The following is a 26,168-nucleotide window of genomic DNA, read 5'->3' on the forward strand; positions in this document are numbered from 1 at the left end:
ACATGCATGCACACATACACACATGCACGCTTGCTTACTTGCTTGCTGGTTGTCCATCATATCCGATGATGACCATCTTCTCCTATTTGTGAGTCCTTTAGTGGCTGAATAGTCCAATCCTGGATGCACAGTTTTGGTTGCAGACTGGGCATGTAAAAGTGGTGCTGGGGGTGGGTGGGGTAGCTTTGCGAGCATGCTTCTTTGCACACTTTGCTACACAGTTTTGTTTGCACTGGTTTTCCATATACTTCACTCCCTGTGAGACGTGAGTGCCAGATGGGGCAGCAGGAAGCAAGTTCCTTCAAAGAGGAGGGGTTGATCTGGCATCTTTTCAGTGTGGTCTTCATTTGGTCTTTGAACCACTTCTTCTGCCCACCAGCAGTGCATTGACCAAGGTGTAGTTGGCCGTAGAGGACTTTACGTGAAGTTGTTGGCTAGGCATGCGAATAACATGCCCAAGCCACCTGAGTTGATGGTGGTTTAGGGTAGACTTCACGCTGCAACTGCCTGCCCACTCCAACACCTCTGTGTGTGGTACTCTGTCCTCCCAAGTAATGCCAAGGATCCTCTGGAGACACCTCACATGGAAGGCCTCCAGGCTTCTGAGATGGTGGCTGTAGATGGTCCATGCCTGACATCCATAGAGTAGTGTGGAGATGCATACTGCTCTGTAAACAAGCACTTTGGTGTGGAGATTGAGGTTGCTGTTCTGGAAAACCTCCTTAGATGACCAAAAGATGTTGAGGCTTGTTTGAGGCAATGTTGGATCTCATCATCCATTGTGCAGGTGTCAGATAGCATGCTTCCCAGATATTTGAAGCCAGGAACAGTGGCCAGCTGTTGCCCTTCTGCTGCGAAGGTTGCTGGGTGGCTTGAGAGGCCGGCACTCATCTGACAGATTACCTCTTGTCTTTTGACACACATGCACGAACGAACATGCACACATACATGCATACACACCCAGTTTAGAATGTGCATATTGTTTTTGTCTTTGTTGCAAAGTCTAACCCAAGCTTGAAGAGAATTTTCCATATTTACATTTGTCTATTAAAAGACTGCCAGCAGTCTCCTTTGTGTTACTTCGTCTGTAGGAAACACAGTATCTCAGCATTTCAGCTTCAACTACTACTGCTAAATGATTGTATCATCACAAAACAATATATGTGTATGTTCTTTATGCCATTAGAAGGACAATGTCATTCAAACAGGCCCACAGTCCTGTGGGTGTGTACATTTTATCTTTAGGAATCCCGTAAGGAAACACGTAACCCTGCATCATATGAATGCCTTTTTATTATACAGGTACACACGGTATACAGTGGCTTTGTCACAGATTAGAGTAGCGAGACTTGAGAGAAACGAGGGGATCTGGCATTAGAGTGGCCTTTTCTGAAAGAAATGCAATGTATTACCTTCAGCTAGTGTAAATTTCAGATACGACTATTGAATGGTAAGTCAAGACAGGAAGTGGGCTTGCCCTTGACTAGAACGAGTAGAAATAAATGTTTTACCTTCTGAAATAATGCTCTCCTTTAGCCGTAAGCACACCTGGTGTAGGATTTTCAGCTCTCTCTTGCTGACAGTATATGCCACCTAGACTGTCACGTCTGCAAAAAGGGATTCTTTTGTTTTGTTTTCACATTTCTGATAGTTTACACATCACAAATAGCTCTCTTAGATTTCCTGAAGAAAAACTCAAATCATTTCGCTGGACGGCTGGCTGCTAAACACCGCATATGATAATGTTACTAACGGTGATACCCCTTGGCTGTCCATCACAGGTGGAGATGTGGCGTGAGATATGGCAAAGGCTCCACCGAGGCGAAAATCATTGTCTCAGACCGAAGACCCCGCTGTTGCATCAACAGAAATCCCATCTGGCAGATCCCCCAGCAATCAAAGAGCTGCTGAGAGCGGAGATCTGCATGTTACTACAGGCTGTCAAGGAGAAGGCCAGCCAGGAGGGGAGGTACAGACTTTGCACACACACACACTCAGTCTGCCCTTAATTTGTACCAGTCAGCCATCTTTCAATCACACCTTGCCCCTTCCATCAGCTGAGGTGAGGAAACACTAGAATGATTCAGGGAATTCCTCTCAGAAGAACTCACGTGGCATTATTTCACCTTTCCATGTAGCATTTTAGTACGACAACCAGTTTCTATAATGGCTTTGAGTCTTTTTTCCAAATTCGCATGCCATGGGAAAAGGCAGGTTTGTGAAAACATACTTAGCTGAGAGATAAATAGGCAAGTAAACGCATCTTGTGCATGATAAGGGGATGAATATTTCCCCAAATATTTGATTTTTTTTTCCATCAGTTTTGTAATCAGTTCAGTTAAACATTTCTGTTACCATTAATATGTGATATTGGGCTACAAATAAAATTGACTTGACCTGACTTACAGAACACAAAAGAGAGTTTTTACACGCCCCCCCCCCCCCAAGATGGAAAAAAATTGCCCTGTCACTTGGCTCTCTCTGATTAATTGTCCAGACCATTCTCTGGGGCTTTTTCACTTGCCATGGTGGGCAAAGCAGGTCAAAACCCTGCTCTTTGCCCTCACACTTTTGTGTGTCATTTTTACCCCAACAAAGGGTGCCATAAAATGTTATATTGTGCTCCCTGGTCAGCTACAAATGAGTTAGGAAGGGGTGGGAGGGAAAAGTTTAACGGGAGAGAGACGTTCTGGAACTCCAGGACAATGGAACCATGATGGTGAGAAGAGATCCGTACGCTCTGCGCTGAATGCCAACATACAGCTTAGCCGAGAAGTCGATGCATAATCTTATAGTAGGCCTATTTTCCCGAGTTGTTACGGTTTAACTTCGGTTGTTTCTGTCCGGGGCTGACAGCATGCAGGAAAATGTTTTGCATTTGTTGGGGTAATATTTGTAGAGGTTTTAGAGTATAGCACAACTGTGTTCTGTGCTACAGACAACTAGTTTTAGAGTAGAATTTTTTGCAAGGTGTGTCGGCAATGGGATGTGTTGCTCTGTATCTGTGGGGTGATTGTCAGGGAGTTAAAAGCAGCCTGTTGTTTATCTCTTGCATCCACTGAAACAGTTTATAGGAGCTGTGGAGGGCTTGAATTTAGGCATGTGTTGAGTTAACACCAAAAGCGCGTACCCACTCCCTGAACTCTCTAAGCCTACTGCAACCTGTTGTAGTGTGTGTGTGTGTGTGTGTGTGTGTGTGTGTGTGTGTGTGTGTGTGCTGGTTCCTATCCCAGCAACTAGCTTGCTACAGTCAGGAATGTCGCCCTGCCCCACCTCATAGTTGCGGTCTTTAAGGAAAGATACAGGTCAAGATTGATTGTTTGCTCCTTGCATGACAAACCATTTATTACCTTTTGATTTGCCAACTTCCTGTCTATTGTGACCCTCCTGTCTCCCTCCAGTTAGGTTGAGGCCATCAAACTATCAGCCAATGGGTAAACCTCCAAGGCAGTTGGGATGTAACTTGTGTCTACTGTGTGCTACCGTGATGGTGACCTAGTATCTGCATGGGGATCACTTAAAGTTTGCGTTCCCTCTAAATTTGCTGCACGCGTTGTCTCACAAACCACTTTACAGAGTTACTTGTAAGACGGCGGCATGGTGGCAGCGTATTTAGAGTGTGCGTCTTGTCAAAGACACAGGGTCAAACACCGCCAGCAGCAAGGTGGCCGCTTGAAGTTTCCTCAAGCAAGACACTGATCTCTGATGTGCTGGTGCCTCATAAGTCAGCCTACTCTGTTAAAATGCTAACAGGCTACAGCATGTCCCATTTTGCAAGAGTGGAGCATTTTGTTTGTATTGATGGAGAGGCAACACATTTTTGGTGCCACACAAGCTGTCCAGCACAAACCACTTCCTCCCTTTGAAGTTAGCTTAAGCATCCCCGTTGACCCTGATGTGTGTGTGTGTGTGTGCGTGCGTGTATGTGTGTGTGTGTGTTTGTTTCAGTCCTTTGATCGCTGAATTAGGCTAAGTCCTTAGTGTAAATCAGATGAATGGCTTTTGGTGGCAAGCTGATTAAACTTTCTTTTTATTTACCCATTTAATATTGCACCAGTATACACACACACTCTCTCTCTCCCTCCCTCTCTCTCTCCCTCTCTCTCTCTCCCTCTCACATTTTCTTTCTTTATAGTAATTTGTTATTGAAGATGAGGGGAGGGGTAAAATTTACCCGTCTTCCCACACTAGATTTTTCCAGCAGTGTTAAAATAGAAAGACTATCAAGTTTTTACAAATTTGTATGTGTGTGTGTGTGTGTGTGTGTGTGTGTGTGTGTGTGTGTGTGTGCGTGCGTGCGTGCGTGCGCGTGTGCGTGCGTGCATGCCTTGTAAAAGTCAATGGATTTATCTTATTGCCGATGCTGGTTTTCTCATTTTGGCCATCGCCACCACCCTTATCCCTCCTCGGCCTTCTGTGTGGTCCTGATACCCCCCCTTTACACGCACACACATGCTGCCTGCCACTGAACACAAGGACACACCTCCGTTTTATTGTCCAAGTGGTTGGTTAGGGACCAACAACATGAGGATATTTCCCTCGTGAGAGTTATAAAGTTGAATTGAAATGACCAGCCCGTCACCCTCCATGTATCCTGCTGCACTTGCTGCCTTAAAAACTGAAGACATCGCTCTTTCATTCATCGTTCACCTTTCCCCTTGGTCAGGGTGAATGGACAACAGACAGTATGGTCCGAAAATCAGCTTGCTCACCTTGCTGTGGTGGTTCCCCAAAAAATCCCTTGCAACCCTGGTTGCCAGCCTATTTGAAGCCAATTAATGTAAAAAAAAAAAAAAGGTGTTGCAAGTTCATAATATTTCTTCATAGTAGGTGTAAACTTATTTACTCACCAGTTTAAAATTCACTTTGCCCCCCTGAACAGACGAGTTTTCCCGCCTTTACCTAGGGCGCCGGGATGGGTGCATTGTTCTACTGGTCTAAACATCCGTAGCCAGATGTAAACATGCAAGCCTAGATCTGTGATATCTTCAACAACATTTAACATTAAAAAATGGACATTAGAAAATCAAAAAATGGTTCAGGGATACATTGTACTGTGCGTGGCTGTACTAATACATGGAAACGCCTGAATGAGTGGTTGGATAGAGAGTGTGCTGCCCATCGACCTGCCACAAAGTGGTGTAACCGGTTATTTTCTTGCCCGGTGCGGGATTCGATACGGTGTGTACTTGCACCACAAGGCGACATCACTAACCGCTCGGCTAAAGGGTCAGACCCGTTAGCTTGGGACTAACGTGTCTTAGTAGTAGTTTACAGTCGTCACCCTCCCCGGAAGCGCGCCCTCGCGATTTGTTATTCCCGCGCTCCGAAGAGACTTCTGAGGATCTGCACACTTCCGGATCCCACCGCTGCCACCAATGTAACCGGTTATTTTCTTGCTCGGTGCGGGATTCAATACGAGGTGTACTGCACCACAAGGCGACATCACTAACCGCTCGGCTAAAGGGTCAGACCCGTTTGCTAGGGACTAACGTGTCTTATTAGTAGTTTACAGTCGTCACCCTCCCCGGAAGCGCGCCCTCGCGATTTGTTATTCCCGCGCTCCGAAGAGACTTCTGAGGATCTGCACACTTCCGGATCCCACCGCTGCCACCAATGTAACCGGTTATTTTCTTGCCCGGTGCGGGATTCAATACGAGGTGTACTGCACCACAAGGCGACATCACTAACCGCTCGGCTAAAGGGTCAGACCCGTTAGCTAGGGACTAACGTGTCTTATTAGTAGTTTACAGTGGCAACGTCCCTGCATTCCATTGTTTTCCTTCCACAAAAAACCAACAGCAGATTTCGATGTGGTTGAAGGCTTTGAATTTGAAGAAACCACCAAAAAAGTCTTTGTTTGTTCCCATTACTTCACTGCCAAAAAGCCCACCAAAGAAAACCCGTTCCCTGGTTTGTGGTAACTAGGAAGCTACTCGTTACACCGGAAAAGAAAAGCATATGGTGGCCCGAATGCGGAAATGGACCGGAAGTGCCGCGTAAACTTGTCTATAAAGAAAAAAATGGTTGCGCTCGCCACCCGACCAGGCAAAATCCACTAAACGATGTCATTGCTACTCCATCTAATTTCAGTCCTTGCCTGCCTATTGACTCCGTAGTCTGCCGCTGGCGCTAAATGACAGGTAACGTGTTTTTATTCATTTAGCATTGCTCTATGTGTAAAATGTTTTAATACAAATTTGGCGGTGTGAAATGTGTGGTAGTGCTCAATTTCATGTGTCTCATGCTGACAATTTTACGCTACACTTTTAGATCCTGGTTGTTTTACCTATATGTTTTAACAAGGTCAAATAAGGTAAACATTTTTAGTCATCGAATGTTTGGATCTTAAGTTATCAGTGAATTTTAATTACAACTGTAACCTACAAAAAGACTCACTGGCCGATCGCCAGGGGGTCGGCTCCCTTTAGTCGAGCGGTTAGCGTTTGGGTCATCAGAAGCCTCATCGGAGCGCGGGAATAACAAAGCGCAAGGGCGCACTTCCGGGAGAAGGGGACTACTGTAACCTACAAAAACACTTACCGGGCTACCGCCAGGCTGCCTTCCCCTTTAGTCGAGCAGTTAGCGATGTCGCCTCGTGGTGCAGTACAACTGCGGATCGAATCCCGCAGCGGACGGAAATATGCTCGGTTACACTAGGCTTATTTTTAGTCTCGTGGCTAGGCTAGCCGATTGCTTTTATCGAGGATTTGAAGCTTTTAGCACCTTTACAGACTTTTATGCCAATGTTATTTCTTACTGCCTGACAACAAACATGGCCATGTGTGTGGATTGCCGTCCTACTTATGCACAATTGAAGAGTGACATTACCCGACAGCAGGCTGAACTCAGGGAAAGGGATAAGTTAATCCTGGACCTATCATCCGTGGCCACAGCACAGTCAAAACACCTCTCCTTCCTGGGCAATTGGAGGGGTGCCAGCCTGTCCTGCCCCCTAGACCATACAGCGTTAGCCCAGGACAATAATACCACTATTATGTGGTCTGGAGGTGAAGCTATCCACTCTACAGGCCTCTCTACACCGGGGGAGGACGTGTGCAAGTGGTCCAGGATAAGAACAGTAAACTGCCAACAGTAAGCTGCTCTCTCATGAGGCTTACCAGCTTGGAAATAAATTTCAAGTTCTGGAAAATCTGACCTCCCCAACTCCCCGGATCCGGCTGGCTGTCCTCCCTCCTTATCAGCTGTTCCTCCTGACCTGCTAACAAATGGATCTGACATCCTGGAAACAAAGATTTCCCTCCGCTGACCAGTCCGTCGCATCCAGGAGCGGAGCACTCCCCATCGGCTACTGCTCACCACCCTGGATCCCGAAAGGAAACCTCATCCGTTCAGTGTAGGTTGTTGAAGGAGGCAGTGTCCAGACACTCTACCAGCTCTGAACTGGCCACCGGTGGCATCCCCCCTGGTGCTGGTCGTGTGTGCTCTTGCACCCATTCCACAGCAACCTTCTGTTTTGATTGTGGGTGATTCTATCATCAGGAACATCAGGTCCAACAGGGCTGTAATACACTGCTTTCCAGGTGTCAAAGTAAAACACATTCTGGCAGAACTCCCTAGTTAGCTATCTCAGTAAACCTCCATTAAGAAAGTTGCCATTCACGTTGGCACAAATGACATTGATCAGCAGCAATTGGAGCTTTTAAAAAATTATTTTATGTGTGTGTGTGTTTTTTAAAACGTTCTAAACCTTAGCAAGAAGGAAGTTTTTATCTCCGGCCAAATCCCCACTTTCGTTCGTGGCGTTGGTCATTTTCGTAGACTTTTGCAGCTTCACACCTGGCTTCAGGCGCAGTGCTGTTGTTTACTATTTGGTTTTATCGACAATTTTAATCTGTTCTGGGAACACTCTTCTATTTTTGTAAACATGATGGACTCTATTCAAATTGACCAAGCTCACGAATGCTAGCTGCAAAGTGTTTCATTGCGTTGTCTCCAACTGTCGTGTCTGTGCTATGCACAACAACATCCGGCACCCGCATACAGGTGTGGACAGTTCCGTCACTAATGATATCCACGGGGGCCAAGTGCTTTCAGTTTTGGTTCCGCAGTAAACTACACCTATTCAAGTCCTTCGGTGAGTCCAATCCATCATACTAATGACTGTCACTGCCATACTAATTCCTGTAATAATAAACCATAGAGACAGACCCGTCATCTCCCTGTAACATACAGGAATCTGAACAATTTATTACCTGTTCGGACTTCAATTATCAGCCCCCCCCCCAAAAAAAAGCCATGCACCTCGGAATATAAAAATAGCTGTATTAAATTTCAGGTGACTAACGAATAAGTCATTTTTAGTTAACGATCTAATGATAAGTACCCATAACCTGGACTTCACTCTACTGATCGAGATCTGGCTGGATAGAAATGGCGCAGTCGCGCTCATTGAGACGGCACCCCCTAGCTTCAAATTCATCCATACCACCAGATCTGATAATAGAGACAGTGGAATAGTTGCTGTCTTCTCTGGTATCTATAGCTGCAAGGAAATCCCCCACAGGAAATTCATGTCTTTTGAATATATTGTTTTTTCTATACATTGTAAATGCTCCAATTTTAATGATTACTGTCTGTCGGCCACCAAAATCTAAATATGGCTTTCTTGATTAATTTTCTGAGCTATTGTCCAAGGTTTCCACTGACTACGTTTGTTTTTCTCAAGTGATTTTAATGTTCATGTTGACAATCAAATAGACCCCGATGCTAGTTAAACCTAATTAGCTTACTGGAGGCATTTGCTCTCACTCAGCATGTTTCTGGACCCACCCACAACAAGGGACATACTCTGGACTTAGTCATATCAAAAGAACTTAATATTACTGTATCCTGTGTCATGGATGTTGCTATTTCAGATCACTTCCATATTATTTCATTTGTCTGCTTTTCCTGTACTCGAACAATCAAAAACGTATCATTGACAATAATACAGTTGAAACCTTTAAGAAAACTGTTAATGTGCTATCGTCGTTTATGGCATCACCAACTGAGGGAGCTTGTGAACAACTTCAACTCAAAAATACGAAATATCATTGACAACATTGCACATGTTAAAACTAAAAACACAGAAAAACAAAAAGTCCCCCTGGAGAAATGGAGTGGTTATTAGACAGCTTTAGAGAGAGTTTTGCCAGGCAGAATGACAGCGGAGAAAGACTAAACTTAAGGTTCACCATAAAATCTACAAGGATAGACTGAATAACTACAACAAATAAATTAAGTCTTTCTTCTCTAAAATCGTTAATGAAAATATCAACAAGAGTGAAGTTCAAGCTATGATCTTGAACATAGGACATTGCAGTCGGTTGGTAAGTGATTTGGCACTTGTTATGAGTTTTGATTCGGATTTAGGCCATTAAGTTTTGTTGGGCTGAGCACTTGTTAGATTCACTCTCTAAGCTTCAATAGGTGGGTCAGCTGATGCGGGTCATGCCCTCTATTGCTTCCTTTGTTGGGTTGAACACTTGCTAGTTTCACTGTCTAAGCTTCAATAGTTGAGTCAGCTGACGCGAGTTGCGCCCTCTATTACTCCTTTGTTGTGAAAGTTAGACGGGGGCGGGATTTTCACTAAAAGTTTATGAGAGATTGAACTAAACCCAGCAGAAAAGCTCTGATCTTGAACATAGGAGATTGCAGTCGGTTGGTAATTGATTTGAAACTTGTTTTGAGTTTTGATTCGGATCAGGCTTTGTTGGGCTGAGCGCTTGCTTGTTTCACTCTCTGAGCTTCAATAGGTGGGTCAGCTGATGCAGGTTTCGCCCTCTATTGCTTCCTTTGTTGTGAAAATCAAACGGGGGCGGGTTCAGCTGTGGTACTTCCTGGTATTTAAACACACAGCTGCACTGTAGTGCCAGCCCTTATGTGTCAGCCCCCATTGTGTAAAGACCAAATTGGGTAAAGACCTGTGAGTCTACCTGTGCGAGTCCATCGAACAAGGACACTGACTGGTAATTCCATTTGCTACTATTTACTCTCGTTGCCTGCCTCACCCACCATGTGCTACAAATAAATCCCTGTCATTCAAGGTTATCGAAAAAAATCGCATCTGTCGCAGACAACGCAACCCTGAGAACCTCTATACACTCAGGAAAGCCTCCTCTACTCATTCCTCCTTTACTTTTGACTTATGGAATTTCCAATCGGCTGTAAATAAAACAGAATTTATCCAAGCACTTGCCAATTTGTCAGACATTTAGGTACTAGCCCTGACTGAAATCTGGATACATCCAGAAAACACTGCCACATTGGCCGCACTCTCTGTTGACTGCTTTTTCACACACACCCTATTTTGTTAGGTGTGAAGGTGGTACGGGTGTCCTCATTTCCAAAGACGGGAAATTCACAAAGCTTTCTCCGCTAAGCACACCAGGTCGTATTGGTCAAAAAACAAAAACGCTTCTATGCACTGCCTTTGTGCACTGCCTGTTGACACCTGTGTCCTATCGGACTTGAACCTAGTTTTTTTTGGCACTTAAAGCATTGTTGTCTCCCGATTAGATTCTTGCTTGTGTTGCATTAACTCTCAGATGTACGTTCTTTGGATAAAAGCGTCTGCTAAATGAAACTGTAACATTGTAAGTGTTCTTCTCCACTGTTGATCGACTTATTAATCCACCATCTCCAACCCATCATAGATGCTGAAAAAATGTGAGCAATTCCTTAAATTATTGCCATTAGACAGAACATTAGTATCTCAAGATCCAGAAATGAAACTACTCTCCAGTTCTCCAGAAATATCACTGGCGCCATGTCTCACTTTGACCCTCTAGACCTTAAAAAACTAGACAATATTGTTGGGCAGCTCAGGTCCTCTACCTGCTACTTGAATCCTCTCCCTACCACATTTTTAAAACTGTTTTTAACTGCTTAGCACCTGAGGTATTAGAAATAATTAACGGCTCTCTTCAGTCAGGTACATTTCCTGCAGCACTTTAAAAAACTGTAATTAAACCACTTCTGAAGAAGAGCAACCTTGATGCGACAGTTACTGCCAACTATAGGCCCCTCTCCAAATTACCATTCCTCAGCAAAATACTTCAAAAAACTGTTTATTCTCAGCTTGACAACTATTTAACATCAAGCTACCTTCTAGCCATTTATCAGTCAGGTTTTCGATCTCACCATAGCACAGAAACAGCACTTATCAAAGTTGTGAACGATCTGCATATAAACACAGGCTCTAATAAATTATCTGTTCATCTGCTCCTCGATCTCAGTGCCACCTTTGACACTGTTGACCATGACATTTTGTGAGAGAGAGAATAGAAAAATGGGTCGGTCTGTCTGGCCCGGTTCTGAACCTACCTACAGAACAGGCAGTTCTCTGTGTCCATTGGAGACTTTGCCTGGGACAAAATGGGTATTATCTGTGGGGTACCCCAAGGTTCGATTCTTGGACCATTACTATTTAATCTCTATATGTTCCCACTTGTACATGTTATACAGAAACACAAAATAAACTACCATAATTATGCAGATGATTTACAACTGGATATATTTCTATCTCCTGATGACCTTGATCCCATACATCCCCTAACTCAGTGTATTGATGATATTAATCTATGGATGTCAGAGAACTTGTTACAACTGAACAAAGATAAAACAGAAATATTCATTTTTGGTGCAAAGCCTCAGAGGCAGAATTACACCTCATCTCAGCTCTCTGTCTCTGGAGTGCAAAAGTGAAGCTAGAAATCTGGGTGTAATCATAGACGGTGATCTAAAATTTAAGAGCTATATCCATCATCTCACCAGATAAGCCTTCTACCGTCTTAAAACATTTCAAAACTAAGAGGCTTTCTATCAAAATCAGACTCTGAGAAATTATTCCATGCATTTATAACAAGTAGACTAGCCTACTGTAACGGTCTATTCACTGACTTTCCCAAAATCAGTTGTGCGGCAACTACAGTTAATTCAAAATGCAGCTGCACGTTTTCTCATCGGAACTAAACGTATGAACGCATTACACCTGCTCTTAGATCTCTGCATTGATTCTCTGTCAAAACTAGAATCGATTTTTAAATTATGTTGCTTGTATACACAGCTTTAGATGGCCTTGTACCTCAGTATATAAAAGACATGCTAATTAGATACAAACCAGCAGGAACTCAGGTCCAAAGGCAGTGGTCTTTAAACCATCCCTTGTACTAACTCTAAAGCAGGGGAAGCTGCCTTTTGCGTTTATGCCCCAAATAGATGGAACACCCTGTCTGAGGACCTGAGAGAGGCCCCCACACTGAACACGTTTAAAAGCAGATTAAAAACCTTACTTTTCACAGCAACCTATGGCTAAGTTCTTCAATTCAAGTTCTACAAATGAGTTAGGAAGGGGTGGGAGGGAAAAGTTTAACGTGAGAGAGACGTTCGGGAACTACAGGACAATGGAACCATGATGGTGAGAAGAGATCCGTACGTTCTGTGCTGAATGCCAACACACAGCTTAGCCGAGAAGTCAATGCATAATCTTATCGAAGGCCTATTTTCCCGAGTTGTTACGGTTTAACTTCCGATTGTTTCTGTCCGGGCCTGACAGCATGCAGGAAAATTTTTTGCATTTGTTGGGGTAATATTGGTAGAGGTTTTAGAGTATAGCACAACTGTATTCTGTGCTACAGACAACTAGTTTTAGAGTAGAATTTTTTGCAAGGTGTGTCGACAATGGGATGTGTTTCTCCGTATCTGAGGGGTGATTGTCAGGGAGTCAAAAACAGCCTGTTGTTTATCTCTTGCATCCACTGAAACAGCTTATAGGAGCTGTGGAGGGCTTGAATTTAGGCATGTGTTGAGTTAGCACCAAAAGCACGTACCCACTCCCTGAACTCTCTAAGCCTACTGCAACCTGTTGTGTGTATGTGTGTGTCTCTGTGTGTGTGTGTGTGTGTGTGTGTGTGTGTGTGTGTGTGTGTGTGTTTTGTAAATTTTGATATTTGTATATTCTGCTGTGATTCCTATATAACTGCACTAACACCTGTTGATATGCATTTTCTACATTTGCACTTTTATGGTTGTGTTGCAATTGTATATTGTCACTTTATGTAAAGCACATTTTGTTGCCCTGTGTGTGAAATGTGCTATGAATAATGTTTGACTTGACTTGACTCAATTCGTGAGAGTTTACACCCCTATAGAAATCATGAAATCAGTAATCGTTGACTGTTCATAGCCTAGATACAGCTCATAGCCTGCCAGCTTGTCTCATGAATCATTTACCCAATACAATGTATGGCATGGTTTTAACCTACAAAGTATTTCCATGGCACGCGTGCAACTGCCGCCGTGGACTATGCGTCGCAATATGTGGTCACTCACTTGCTTACTCACTCTCACTCACTTATGGACGACGTGAGAGGGACCTTCAGTAGGGATGTTCAGTAGGGACCTTCAGTAGGGACGTTCAGTAGGACACACTCGCAACTACGCATGTGCAGCACAGCTGTGCAGTGGGTCTGGACGGTTTCGTGTTTGTTTTTCGTCTTGAATACTGTAGGCCAGAGTAGCAGATATTTGGGGGGAAAAATTAAGATGAAGGAGAAAAGTTGTGGCATAGCCAGTTTTTTCCGACAAAAAAAAAAAGCAAAGACATAAGAGAATCCATTACCCGAGCCGCGTCTCCTGCTCTCAGGGTCGCTGGAGCCTATCCCAGCAGTCACTGGGCGGCAGCCGGGGAGATACCCCGGACAGGCCGCCAGGCCATCTCTCACACACACACACACACACACACACACACACACACACACACACACACACACACACACACACACGGGCAATTTAGTATGGCCGATTCACCTGACCTACATGTCTTTGGACTGTGGGAGGAAACCCACGCAGACACAGGGAGAACATGCAAACTTCACACAGAGGACGACCCCCCAAGGCTGGACTACCCCGGGGCTCGAACCCAGAACCTTCTTGCTGTGAGATGACTGTGCTAACCACTGTGCGGCCGTGCCGCCCGACGTAAGCGCATATTATGTTAAAATTAAATGCAATTCAATACTCTATTTGTGTGTGTGTGGGGGGGGGTAGAGGGGGTGAGGGGATGGGAGGGTGGATTATTACGGCTGTGTTATTGTTCCATGTACTTGCAGTGTGTTTCTTTTTGCTTGTGTGTATTGTAGCTGTAGCAGGAAAATGTACTTCTTTCGTAATGTAAAAACCTTTCTAGAGGAAATAGTTTGTTTAGTATAATAACTGTTGTTGTGTATTCATATTGTAAAAAAATATTTGTAAATATAACTTTTGGTTTCACGATGTTTTGGGTAATAATGACACCTACTGTTCAGATAAGCGAGCTACGTTGAATAGGCAAGATACTGGTCATGTGATCAGTTGACTAATTTAAGAGGAAATTCGGCTCTTAAGCACGACGTCACGACGCACGACGCGACGTCACGTGTGGGCGGAGTTATACTTCCGGTGCCTTGGGGAATCTCACTGCATTATTTTCCACTCAAAACAATATGTCTGAACCCGTAAATATATTTACATTAACGTCTTTTTTTAAAGACGAACCTCTCAGGGTGAAAAAGGGTCTCAATGCTTTCAATTCAGATAGAGTTGTGAACGTAAATGTTTCAGGGGGCATTATAAAAGGCAAGGTACAGGCTTCCATGAAACAGAAAGTTTATCAGGTTGAGGTGAGTGAGCTAACAGGGTTAGCTAGCGTTAGCTTGGTAATGTTGGGTATTCTGGCTTCTGATGTTATATCCCACGTTTACTGGCGATTCATAAGCCTTGGATAAAGACTGCCAGTGCTTTATTTTGTCGGTAGATAATTGTTTTCCGACGTTTGACTTGTTAAAATAACTCTGACGTTCTTGGATCCAAGGCTAGCTTTTCATGTGTCTAGCTCCAGAATGGCTATGATCGTACATACTGTAACGCTGTAAAGGTTTAATGAATTTAAAATACATGTTAGGAATTAATGAAATATAGACTTACATGTAAGATCACAGCCATTTTAGGGCTACCATGTGTGCTACGATCTGTTTCTTATTAACGTTATAGGCCACGTTGGATACAGGTCAGCTGGGCACCAGGAAATCTCTGGGCACCTTGATGTAAAATTTTCTATTTTGTCCAAAATGTTTGGAAACATGTTATATTAGAAGAATGGTCTTAACCACATGAACCCCAGCATTCATTTAGTCATCCTCAGACGAGTTTGCCAAGGGTTTTAATTAAATTTAATTAATCAAATTAATCAAATTTAAACCTTTGTGCGTATTTAAGGACTGTGGGGCACAACTCCTCACAGCTCTTGAACCATTCTTAGTCTGTTCCCTCCTAGACCAGTTTGCCATGTGTGACCCTACAGTAGCGCAAGGCTACAGACAACATAGCTCTCGGGATTCATGGGGTCACTCAAACCTCTCCACCACGTTAAGGTGATGGTTCGAGGAGAGCATAACATAATAACATAAAACACAAGACACTTAGTTAGAGCCCTGAAGGACTCTGTCCAAACATATGGGTTGGATAAGTGGTTAAGTAATGTAAAGTATACATGATGTGAACATGCACGGTACATCATTATCATTTAAATATGCAAATTTGCATATTTAAATGTTGTATTCATCATATGGTGATCCTCTTCTTTACGTCGACAGTAGTTTTTGCACTATGCATTTTGTTACCAATGTTGATGTTTTGCACTTTATACATTTTACGTTGACAGTAGTTTTTGCACTATGCATTTTGTTACCAATGTTGATGTTTTGCACTTTATACTTTTTACAGTGACATTAGTTTTTGCACTATGCATTTTGTTACAAATGTGTTTTGATTAAAAAAATCAAGCAGTGTTCTTAATTCAGTATTACTTTATTAAAAGTATAAATACATGAATCTGATTCTGCTTACATTTATTCAAGTCATTTCATGCTATTTCCCGAAGAATTGGTGTTTGTAGGTTGGTAAGACACATGCACACTTTCAGTATTTTGTTTATGTTTTTAGTGAACTGATATGGGATATTGTCCAAAATGTTGAACAATTTCAACCTCTGAATGGAGCGCTCCACGTGGATCCTAGCACTGGATATGAGTTTGTTTTTCTTAACTTCTTCTTGTGTGAACTGTCCATTAACAAGGAAAGACTGTGTCTAACCAGACTGTGTCTGGTTAGACACAGTCACAAACATGGGCATTGTAACAGATGGTGAAGGATTTGTGAATGGGAAATAGGCTAAATCAGTCCTCTGTTACCTCCTTCAGTGAAAGATAGTGGTAAATTGTGACCAAAATCAACTTTATTTTTTATCAAAAAAAGTTAAAGAATGCCACTTTAACCATCAATTATTTAAAACACAATTTCTATTGTGTTAACATACTCTACTGTAAAGATTGTATAATGATATTATACAAACAGTCTACCATACAGATTGGGCAAGTTATATTGTATTCACATACTATACAATACAGATTTTTTTTTGGGGGGGGGGGCAAATATTATAGCCTTTTCATAGCCTTTTCATAAAGGAAAGGTTACATAGTAAGGCTTTAGAATTAGATGTCAGTCTCCCTACAGAAACATTATTTTTTGTAGATATGAAGTTTCATTGTTTGATTTATATGGGAAAAGTCAGAAGTGAACTACTGTAACAAAACAGGCAGAAACAGCACATTCACCTGGACTATCTAACGTTATGTACCCCTGCTTATTCATGCATTTACTCCAAGTCTCTTTAATGATAATCCCCTTGAGATGCATCATCTCGTTTTAGATAATCATGGGCTAACAATGCATAGAATAATGCAGTTTCCCGAGTGTGTAGCTGACATAATGCTTGCTTACAGTAACTGTATGTCTTCACAGACAGGGTTGTAGTAGTAACAACATAAGCGGCTAACCGATGCTTGTTTACTCTCCACTACACTCTGATTAAAGCCTTATTGAGCAGAAAAACATATGGAAAAGCACATATATTGATCCTCGCTTGTTGAATTAGCTAAAAATCTAAATACCTGTCTAGTATGTAACGTGGATTTCGGTAACAAGAGGGTAGCTACCGGTAGTAGCTAGTCTGCAGTGCAGGGTAGCTAGTCTGCACTTAGCACAAAAGTCGGCGCCAAACTTCGATTTTCAATGCATTTCTTCAATAGCAACTTACCGTATTAACTGCAGCCACCTCTTCTTATCTTTGTCTTTCGGAGGAAAGCGATAGAAAGACAGTTTGGTCTCAAATTTAATCTCTGATCGATTTAAACAAAGGGGGACACAGCAGTGAGGCATATTGTCAACAAGTCGATGGAGCCGGAAGCCAATTCGCGCGCGTGCGCCTACGCAACAGGGACGTGCCTACGTCATAGCTTAAAACGCGAATACGTACGTTGCCGGGACCATCTGAAGTTGCAGACGGAGTAAGGTGTCTTTGCAAAAGAAGAGTATCAGTGTGACATTAAAAGAAAGTAATAACTCATAATCTCTGGTCAGAAGGCGCACACGGTATGTGATTGGTTGTTAATCATCTACCTTTGTGTAAATCACTTATTGTTTCATGTGAATGCAACTGATTCATTTCAGTTTTTCACGGAGTTTGAAGTTATGAAAGAAGACGATAAAAACACTTGTCAAACATCAGTCGGAACTTAGTTTTGTCTGTATCAGAAGAAAAACTTTGGGAGTAGTTACAGTGGAAAAACGTAGCCATTGATGGGAGGGAGCAACGAGGTTCCCCAGCGTTCCTGCGAAGATTGGAAAATCCTGCGTCTCTTCAAGACTCCATTACCGCACCCACGTGGAAGATCTGCCTGCATATCCCAGCATTCGTCCGACGTGATATCGCGAGCTTCAATCGTCCAATCCAGCGCAATAAGAAGACAGCGCTGCAGCTGCAAGGACAGCAACAAGGAAGCCACGTTATGACGTCTTTGGACAATTCTGTTTGCCACAATTTATAATACCCATACCAGGTCAGACGGTGTCTCTTAAGTTTGGAAACGGTTTCTTTTCTCAGTTGATGTTATATTAATATTTATTGCAATTCAAAATATCCTCAGAAAAAAAGTTAGGAAATGAAAATTGCATTTTGATAATTTTGTAAGATGATCATAAGTGTGTAATTTATTTGATAAGTGTGTATTTCCCTGGTGGTTCTACAGAACGTTTAGCAAAATGGAGCAAGGCACATCAGAAATGTGTGTACTAGATCAAGTAATTCAGGCACTAGAAGATGAGAAGGTACAATTGGAGGAGAAATTAGAAACTGAAATTGAAGACTCAGAAAAACAAAACAAAAAAAATCTGAGGAACACATATCTGAAATTTATGCAGAGCTTGAAATACAAAAGGTAGGACTCCAGGAGCCATCATCTCAAGGTGGACAAGAGGTGAGGCGATCAGAAAGGGAGAAATGCCCAACAGAAAAATGCTGGAGTTCAGAAAGGATGATATTGCAAGAAAGGAAAGACAGTGTATGTTCACATATATAATCTTCAAGGTAGAGGTTCTGTTCATCAGATCTAAACTTAAGGAAGAATGCTCTAAAACTGAGTTAGGTGAAATGACTGTAGCTGCGGAAAAATATGAAGCAAAATGCGGAAGCTGGAACTAAGGAGTTCGATGCAGTGGCTGTGAAAGAAACAGTCCTCCAGTTACCCCAAAGAGAAGATGCCAGGTCAGTATATGGATAAATTGTGTCGAGAGCTGGACAGGGTAGTCAGCAAGGAAGTCATATGTCAGTAAAGAAGGCAGCGGTAGTGGCACATTTAGCATAAAAACGTGCTGAAATAAACAGGGAAGAAATCTCTGCCCAGAGGAAGGAGGTGCTAGCCCAGCAAGAGAGGTTAAAAATGCTTGAAGATCAAAGAGACATTGAAGCTATGGAGGCTGAATATAATGTGTATGCTGAAGAGGAATGAAAATTGAATGCTGAAATAGGAGATACTGGAGTAATAATCACTTTGCCTCAAGTCAGCTTCCACTGCAGCATGACAGCATTCCATGCGCCCAGGTTCCCCAAGTCCCTCCTTGGTCTGAAAGTAAACTAAAGCCAAAAGCGAACAAAGTCTCGCTGGTTCAAACATTTAAAGAGTCCCTGGCGATGACTAGACCTCCAGCACCAGAGCCGTTCATGTTTACAGGAGACCCACTCAAATTCACTGAATGGCGCACCTGCTTCAAGGCTTTAATCAAAACAAGCCGTACAACCCCAGCATATAGGCTGTTCTATTTGAAGAAAATATATAAGTGGAGAGGCCCTTTGTGTCTTAGAACGAACATTTTATAGAAGTGATGAGGAAACATACACACAGGCTTGGGATGCCCTGAACAAACGCTATGGCCCCCCCTTTATCGTCCAAAGAGCATTCCGGGGAAAACTAAGTAGCTGGCCAAAGATAGGACCGAGAGAATCTCTGAAATTAAGGGAGTTTAGTGATTTTCTCATCTCCTGCAAGCATGCAATGCCTCATGTACAGGGTCCGGGGTTTTGGATGATTGTGAAGAAAATAAAAAATTGTTACAGAAACTTCCTGATTGGGCAACAACCCGCTGGAACGGGTATGTCACTAAAACACTGGATGAAGGGAAGCCATATCCGGGTTTCGAGGAATTTTTGGACTTTGTGGCAGAGGAGACATGCATTGCATGCAATCCGGTTTCCTCCTTTTATGTATTAAAACACGCAGATGAAAAACCTGGGGAGCAACAGAAGCGTCTCAAAGCCAGCACTCTGGTGACGTCAACGAAGGCGTCTCAAATGACAAACACTACCCCAAAGGACTCAAATGCACCAGAAAATGACAAAGGTTCCAAAATCAGCCCTCCCGTTACTGAAAACAAAAGGCAAACAGAATGTCCCTGCTGTTGACAAAATCACTTTATATATAAATGTGAAAATTTTGCAGCAATGCCTCTAGAGGAAAAGAAAAAAAATGCCATTGACAACAAAATGTACTTTGGTTGCCACAGAGTCGGCCATGTCTCCAAAAACTGTAGAAAGAGGGCTACTTGCAATATTTGCAGGCGGTGCCACCTCTCTCCGCTTCATGAAGAACGTCCTCAAAGAGAAAAGTCAGAAGCACCACCACAGGAAGAAAATGCTTCCATTGTCTTGTGCAGCGTGAGAATGCACAACAGTGATTGCACTTCAGTGATTGTCCTGGTGTGGCTAACTTGTGCAGCAAAAAACAGCCCAGAAATCTCGGTGTATGCATTACTGGACACACAGAGTAGTAATACATATATTGACCAAGATGTCTGTGAAAAAAATTGAAGCAGACACAGAACCGGTTAAATTGATGTTGTCAACAATGACCGACAGGGGTTCAATAGTAAATTGTCAAAGAGCAGTTGGACTAAGAGTGAGAGGGTACCTTTTACAAGACTACATCGAGCTACCGCTTACATACACTCGAGGATACATCCCACTGGAGCAAAATAGTATTCCCACTCACGAAACAGTGAAAGGGTGGACCCACCTTCTCAGCATAGCAGAAGAAATGCCAGATCTATTGAACTGTCCTGTAGGACTTCTAATTGGCTACAACTGTGCAAGGGCCCTGAAACCAAAACCAAGTGATATCTGGGGAAGATTATGAGCCATACGCTGTCAAGACTGATTTAGGCTGGAGTATAGTGGGATCTATAACACCTCATACTAGCTCAAGGAATGTGACAGGTTTCTGCCCTCGCATTTCTGTAAAGGAGCTTCTGTGTGTCACACCTGCCTCGTTGATTAAGGCATTGGAAACAGATTGTTTGGACACCAACCCCAGAGAAAGGACAATATCTCATTCAACAACTGTTGAATGAGAATATTCAGCAAAATCCAGAAGGACATCTGGAAATGCCTCTACTCTTCAGAGAGCGCCCGGCCCTTCCTAACAATAAGCAGCTCGCTACACTCAGATTGAATCATTTAAGAAGAAAAATGGAGAAAAGTCCTAAGTACAAAGACAATTACAAGAAATTCATGGACAGTGTCTGTAAAGATGGCAATGCAGAAGAAACAGATGCCACACCAAAAGAGGGCAATCCGTGGTACATTCTCCACCATGGGGTATATCATCCTAGGAAGCCGGAAAAAATTAGTCATATTTGACTGCTCCGCCAAATTTGAAGGCACCTCTCTAAATGACCACCTGCTCACAGGACCGGATTTAACTAATTCTCTGACTGGGGTGCTGTGTAGATTTTGCAAGCACCAAATTGCAATTATTTGCGACGTGGAGAAAATGTTCCACCGCTTCCATGTCAGCCCAGAAGATTGGGATTTCTTGAAGTTCCTGTGATGGGAAAATGGGAACACAGAAAGGGACCCCAAGGAGTATTGCATGCGAGTGCATATTTTCAGAGCAGCATCATCTCCGGGGTGTGCTAATTATGGCATGAAATACCTTGCCAGTAAATATGAAAAGATCAGCTCCAGGCACGCTTACCTGTCGATCTGGAACCAAAAAACTCACGTTGCCATGGAAGGGGTAGGGTAATGCTGTCACCACCTAAAAACTAGTTAATATTTTGGTGATGTACAGCGTGACTGTCAGGTATGTTCCCATCACCGGTCACCTTTGGCTTTGACCGCTGTTGCCAATAAAAAGTATAAACACACATGCGATAATAGACCGCATCGATGGAATTCAGCCATCAAATTTTCCGCAAAAGTATGATCCTTGGGTGTCCGGGTGGTGTAGCAGTCTATTCCGTTTTCTACCAACACGGGGATCGGCGATTTAAATGCCCGTATTACTTCCGGCATTGTCGGGCGTCCCTACAGACACAATTGGCCGTGTCTGCAGGTGGGAAGACGGATGTGGGTGTGTGTCCTGGTTACTGCCTCTGGTCAGTCAGGGTGCCTGTTCGGGGGGAGGGGGAACTGGGGGGAATAGCGTGATCCTCCCATGCGCTACGTCCCCCTGGCGAAACTCCTCACTGTCAGGTGAAAAGAAGTGGCTGGCGACTCCACATGTATCGGAGGAGGCATGTGGCAGTCTGCAGCCCTTCCTGGATCGGCAGAGGGGGTGGAGCAGAGACCAGGATGGCTCTGAAGAGTGGGGTAATTGGCCGGGTACAGTTGGGGGGGGGGTATGATCCTCTATTATAAATAAATTATGTAATGACTGTAGACTAACTCGTGGTCCAGTTTATGCACACCAATACCCCTGTTACTGAAAGTTTAAGGCAACATTTCAAGATTTCACCTTGTTTATAACAACTGGGTTTGCATGGACTGTTTAAGTAACAGTTGTTTTTTTTTTTTTAGGAATACTCATGGTTAATGTTTTGTATTTGTACTGTACAAACTAGATCCTGTTAGCAGCATCATCCAGTTAGGTATTTGTTTTCGGCTCAAACTAGTGGAAACAGGCCAGTTTGGAAAAAGGTTTGCTTGTTCCCCAGCCTAGCGCCAACCCCATGTCAGTGGAAGAGAGGCATCTGGAGACTCTTGTCTGCCTCTTGTTTTGTCTTTTGTTCATGACTGCTCCCTCACCATTTGTGACAGCTCCGGCTGTCCATCATTCCCACTGTTCTCGCTTTCTGTGTGTGTGTGTGTGTGTGTGTGTGTGTGTGTGTGTGTGTGTGTGTGTGTGTGTGTGTGTGTGTGTGTGTGTGTGTGTGTGTGTATGTGTATGGTGTGCTACTTGGACTCTGTGTTACTGGGTTGGTGATGCTGTCTGGGACCATGCTGTTCTGTGGCAACATTTTTGGGAGGACGCTTCACATGCTCCTGCATACAGTGCTACCTCAGTTCACACTTTACTTTCTAGATTGTTTCATTGTCACCCAGTTCAAATTATTTTCGAAGAATTTGTAAAAAATAAAATAAGGGAGAACTCCCTTATCAAAACTGAAGGTCTAAGGATAGAGGGTGTTGTCTATTGTGGTTTACTGCATCTACCTGTTTTGTTTTTTTTATTATTGTTTAATGTATGTAAAGCACTTTAAGAGCATCAGTGTGTTTTAGGGGTATACAAATAAATGTAAGTGGAATTCAGCTCCATATGCAAATTTCAATGGCTCACAAACTGGCCCTACAATGATCCAGCCTCCCATCTCATTTTCTCATTACTACAATTCCAGAGGTGTAAAAACCAGGTCCAGAAAGTAAAAGTCCAAGCCATGTATTTGCTCCGCTCATGCACTGCACCAGCAGATTCTAGTCAACACCACTCCTCAACTAGGTAGGGGAAACTAGCTAATGAAATCAGCTGGTTTAGTAACATGGTTGGAGCAAATACACTGTTTGGACAGTTACTTTCTGGACCTGGTTTTTACACCGCTGCAATTTACCGTATATTTCTGTCTTTCTCTCGTTCTCTCTCTCTCACAATTCAGTTCACCTCAACACGTAAGAGCTTGAAAGTTACATCAGTCGTATGATGTTGTGAAGTAGTTACTGTATTTGAATAAAAAGGTCATCACAAATAAACAGGAAAAGTCCAGATGATGGGACTGTTGCACTTGCTGTGTGTGTGTGTGTGCATGTGCGCACGCACGTTCATGTGTGCGCATGTGTGTGTGTGTGTGTGTGTGTGTGTGTGTGTGTGTGTGTGTGTGTATGTTCGGAAGCTTTTGCAGGTCACGGTACTACTGTTGCTTTAGTCTATGAAACTATCTCCAACTTTGATTGCTGATGTGGGCTGGGCCAGGGGATGCAGATTGTTCTATCAGCACCACAAAGTCATTTATGCAAACCGTGGAGAGATGGTGACAAGTTGCCTCATTGAAAGATTCCCTCATTTATCACTTTCTCTCTCACCCTTCTGTCTCTGATGAAGGGATGGTGAGGAGGCCTTGTCACGGTACAGCCCTGACACCGTGAGATACGCCCTGGGTCACCAAAGTCACTGTAATGGTCCAGGAAGCCCAAACCCCAGCAGGTGAGGAACCTTAACAAAGTATTACTTTAAATAGTGTCTATTCCTAATGAGTCACCAAGTAGAGGAATTATGCTTTACTTTATGACAATGGTTCAGACGGTTACTTGCATGGTGTCAAATAATGTTGCAATTCTTCTCTTCTCCTCTCTTCTCCTCTCCTGTCCTCTCCTCTCCTCTCTTCTAGGCCTACCTCTTGTGTCTCAGTCCAGTCCAGCAGCCATGCTAAGATTGATTCAGTTAGAGAGAAGCTCTGTGTGGCTGACATAGATCAAGTTGTGGCCCAACTCAAGTACGTAACCATAGAAAATTGTTCAACACACAATGGGTTTTTACAAGGCAGCATTCTTCAGCTCTTCGTGGAAACTTTCAGAAATGCTTGAATGGGAAAGGCTGTGATTGTTTATGTGTAATAGAGAGAAAGACAGAGAGAGAGAATGAAATACAAACAGAAAGAGAGAGAGCGTGCATCTGGCCAGACCAAATTGGGAAATGTCCTGCAATTACTCTTTAAAACTTTACCCAAGTGATATAAACATTTTGGAGTCTGTCTGTAAGTCAGTTTTTGAGTTGGTTTTGAGTACTTGAGGGTGCTGCCCACTCCTCTACCCCTATTACCCCGCCCCCGAGATCCTCATCTCCGCCGTCTGTTCTCCCCTGCCTCCGTCTCACTCCGTTTCCTCCATTCCCTTCCTCCGTGTATTGCTCTGAGGCCTGGATGGCAGTGCAAACATGGAGACTGGCTTGGAGGAGAGCCCCACTCCCACTCCCTCTCTCTCTTTCTCCTTCTCTCTCCCTCTCTCTGTCTTTCTCTCCCTCTTGCCTCTCCTCTCCCCTTCCTTCCCTGACTCAAATGGCACAAAAGGCTCCATTGTGAGAAAATAGATCCCAGACCTGGCTGAAGCATGCAAAAGATTCCTTCCCTTCATTTGACAGATGTGAATGAAAAGTCCACTATCGTTATGTAACCAAAGGGGGGGGGGTAGAAGGAAAGAAAGAAAGCGAGAGAAGGAAGTTGAGGGAGAGAAAGAAAAATAGGACGATGTCATTCAATACAGTACTTTATTAAGAATCTGCAGAGTAAATTTGGTCTGTGCACAGACTGTAAGCAAACAGACACTGTTGTCACTTTGTCTCAGTTTGTGCCATTAGCTCTTATACAGAGTGGAAAAAGAAGTGCTCTCTTTTTCCCAAAATCAGTCTCCAGTCTAGTCGGTCACCTTGACAGCTTGTCGTAAATGACAGATTTTGTTTTGTTTCATGGTTTCTGTAACATAAATTGTGAGTGCTGTTAAAAGTGTTAAAACAAGGCAAGCATCTTGTTATTTTTTGCCACATCCATTTGGTGTATTCTGAAACGGAGCTGGGACTTGCCGATTGTTGCTACTCCAACGAATCGTTTTTGGAATAAGAAAGATTTTCTTAATGATGTTGTGCTGACCCGCAAATTGGCTGATAAAGTCGATGTTCCTTCTTTGCTCTTTGGTTTATTACATGCAACACCCACAGACATTTATGCAAGTTGCTTGTTTGGAAATATTGAGTGTAGCTGCTAGAAAAGCAATTACAAAGAAATGGTTTAAGCCAGACATCCGGACTATAGAGGACTGGTATGAACGTAATTTATGTGATGGAAAGAATCACCCTCTCTGTGAGGCTTCAGGAAACTAAATTTGAGGAAATTTGGGAGAAGTGGAAATTGTATATTTCGCCAAAACGTCCTTCTTTTGTTTAAACTTGTTTATGTAAGTACGGTTTTTGTACTTTTTTTTTCCTTTTTTCTTTTATCTCAAATGGAAAAACACCCCATGTTCTAGTTTTGTGTTCTGTAACAAAAAAAATTAAAAAAAGAAAGATTTGTTTAAAGATGTTTTGTTGACCTGCAAATTAGCTGATAAGGTTGATATCATAACATACAACAGCTGATATTAAATAAACCTCAGCTTTGGATGAAGTTGTTGTGTTGTATGTGTACTTGTGTTAACTGTCAAATGCAGAATTTCCACTTTGACCTAGATTGTAGTTATTGGCCTGCTAGACTTCTCAAATGAAAAACAACTGTGGTTGTACAAGTGACAAACATCATGAATCCCCTCTCATTCTTCCCTTCTTTTCTATCTATCTATCTATCTATCTATCTATCTATCTATCTATCTATCTATCTATCTATCTATCTATCTGTCTGTCTGTCTGTCTGTCTGTCTGTCTGTCTGTCTGTCTGTCTGTCTGTCTGTCTGTCTGTCTGCCTGTCTGTCTCTCGCTTTCTCTCTCTCTCGCTCTCTCTCTTTCTCTCACACTAGGTCTATCCTAATAGAGGAATGT

General features: G+C 43.0%; 1 long non-coding RNA gene across 1 annotated transcript; it reads left to right on the top strand.

Moving 5' to 3' along the window:
- Nucleotides 1-1,941: 1,941 nt before the first annotated feature.
- Nucleotides 1,942-24,068, top strand: LOC130123392 (uncharacterized). Its single transcript, XR_008811318.1, has 3 exons — nt 1,942-1,969; nt 23,748-23,849; nt 24,034-24,068. It is a non-coding gene; the product is annotated as an uncharacterized LOC130123392 (long non-coding RNA).
- Nucleotides 24,069-26,168: the final 2,100 nt, after the last annotated feature.

The sequence above is a fragment of the Lampris incognitus genome, chromosome 14 (assembly GCF_029633865.1).
Source record: "Lampris incognitus isolate fLamInc1 chromosome 14, fLamInc1.hap2, whole genome shotgun sequence".
In the NCBI taxonomy this organism is placed as follows: Eukaryota; Metazoa; Chordata; class Actinopteri; order Lampriformes; family Lampridae; genus Lampris; species Lampris incognitus.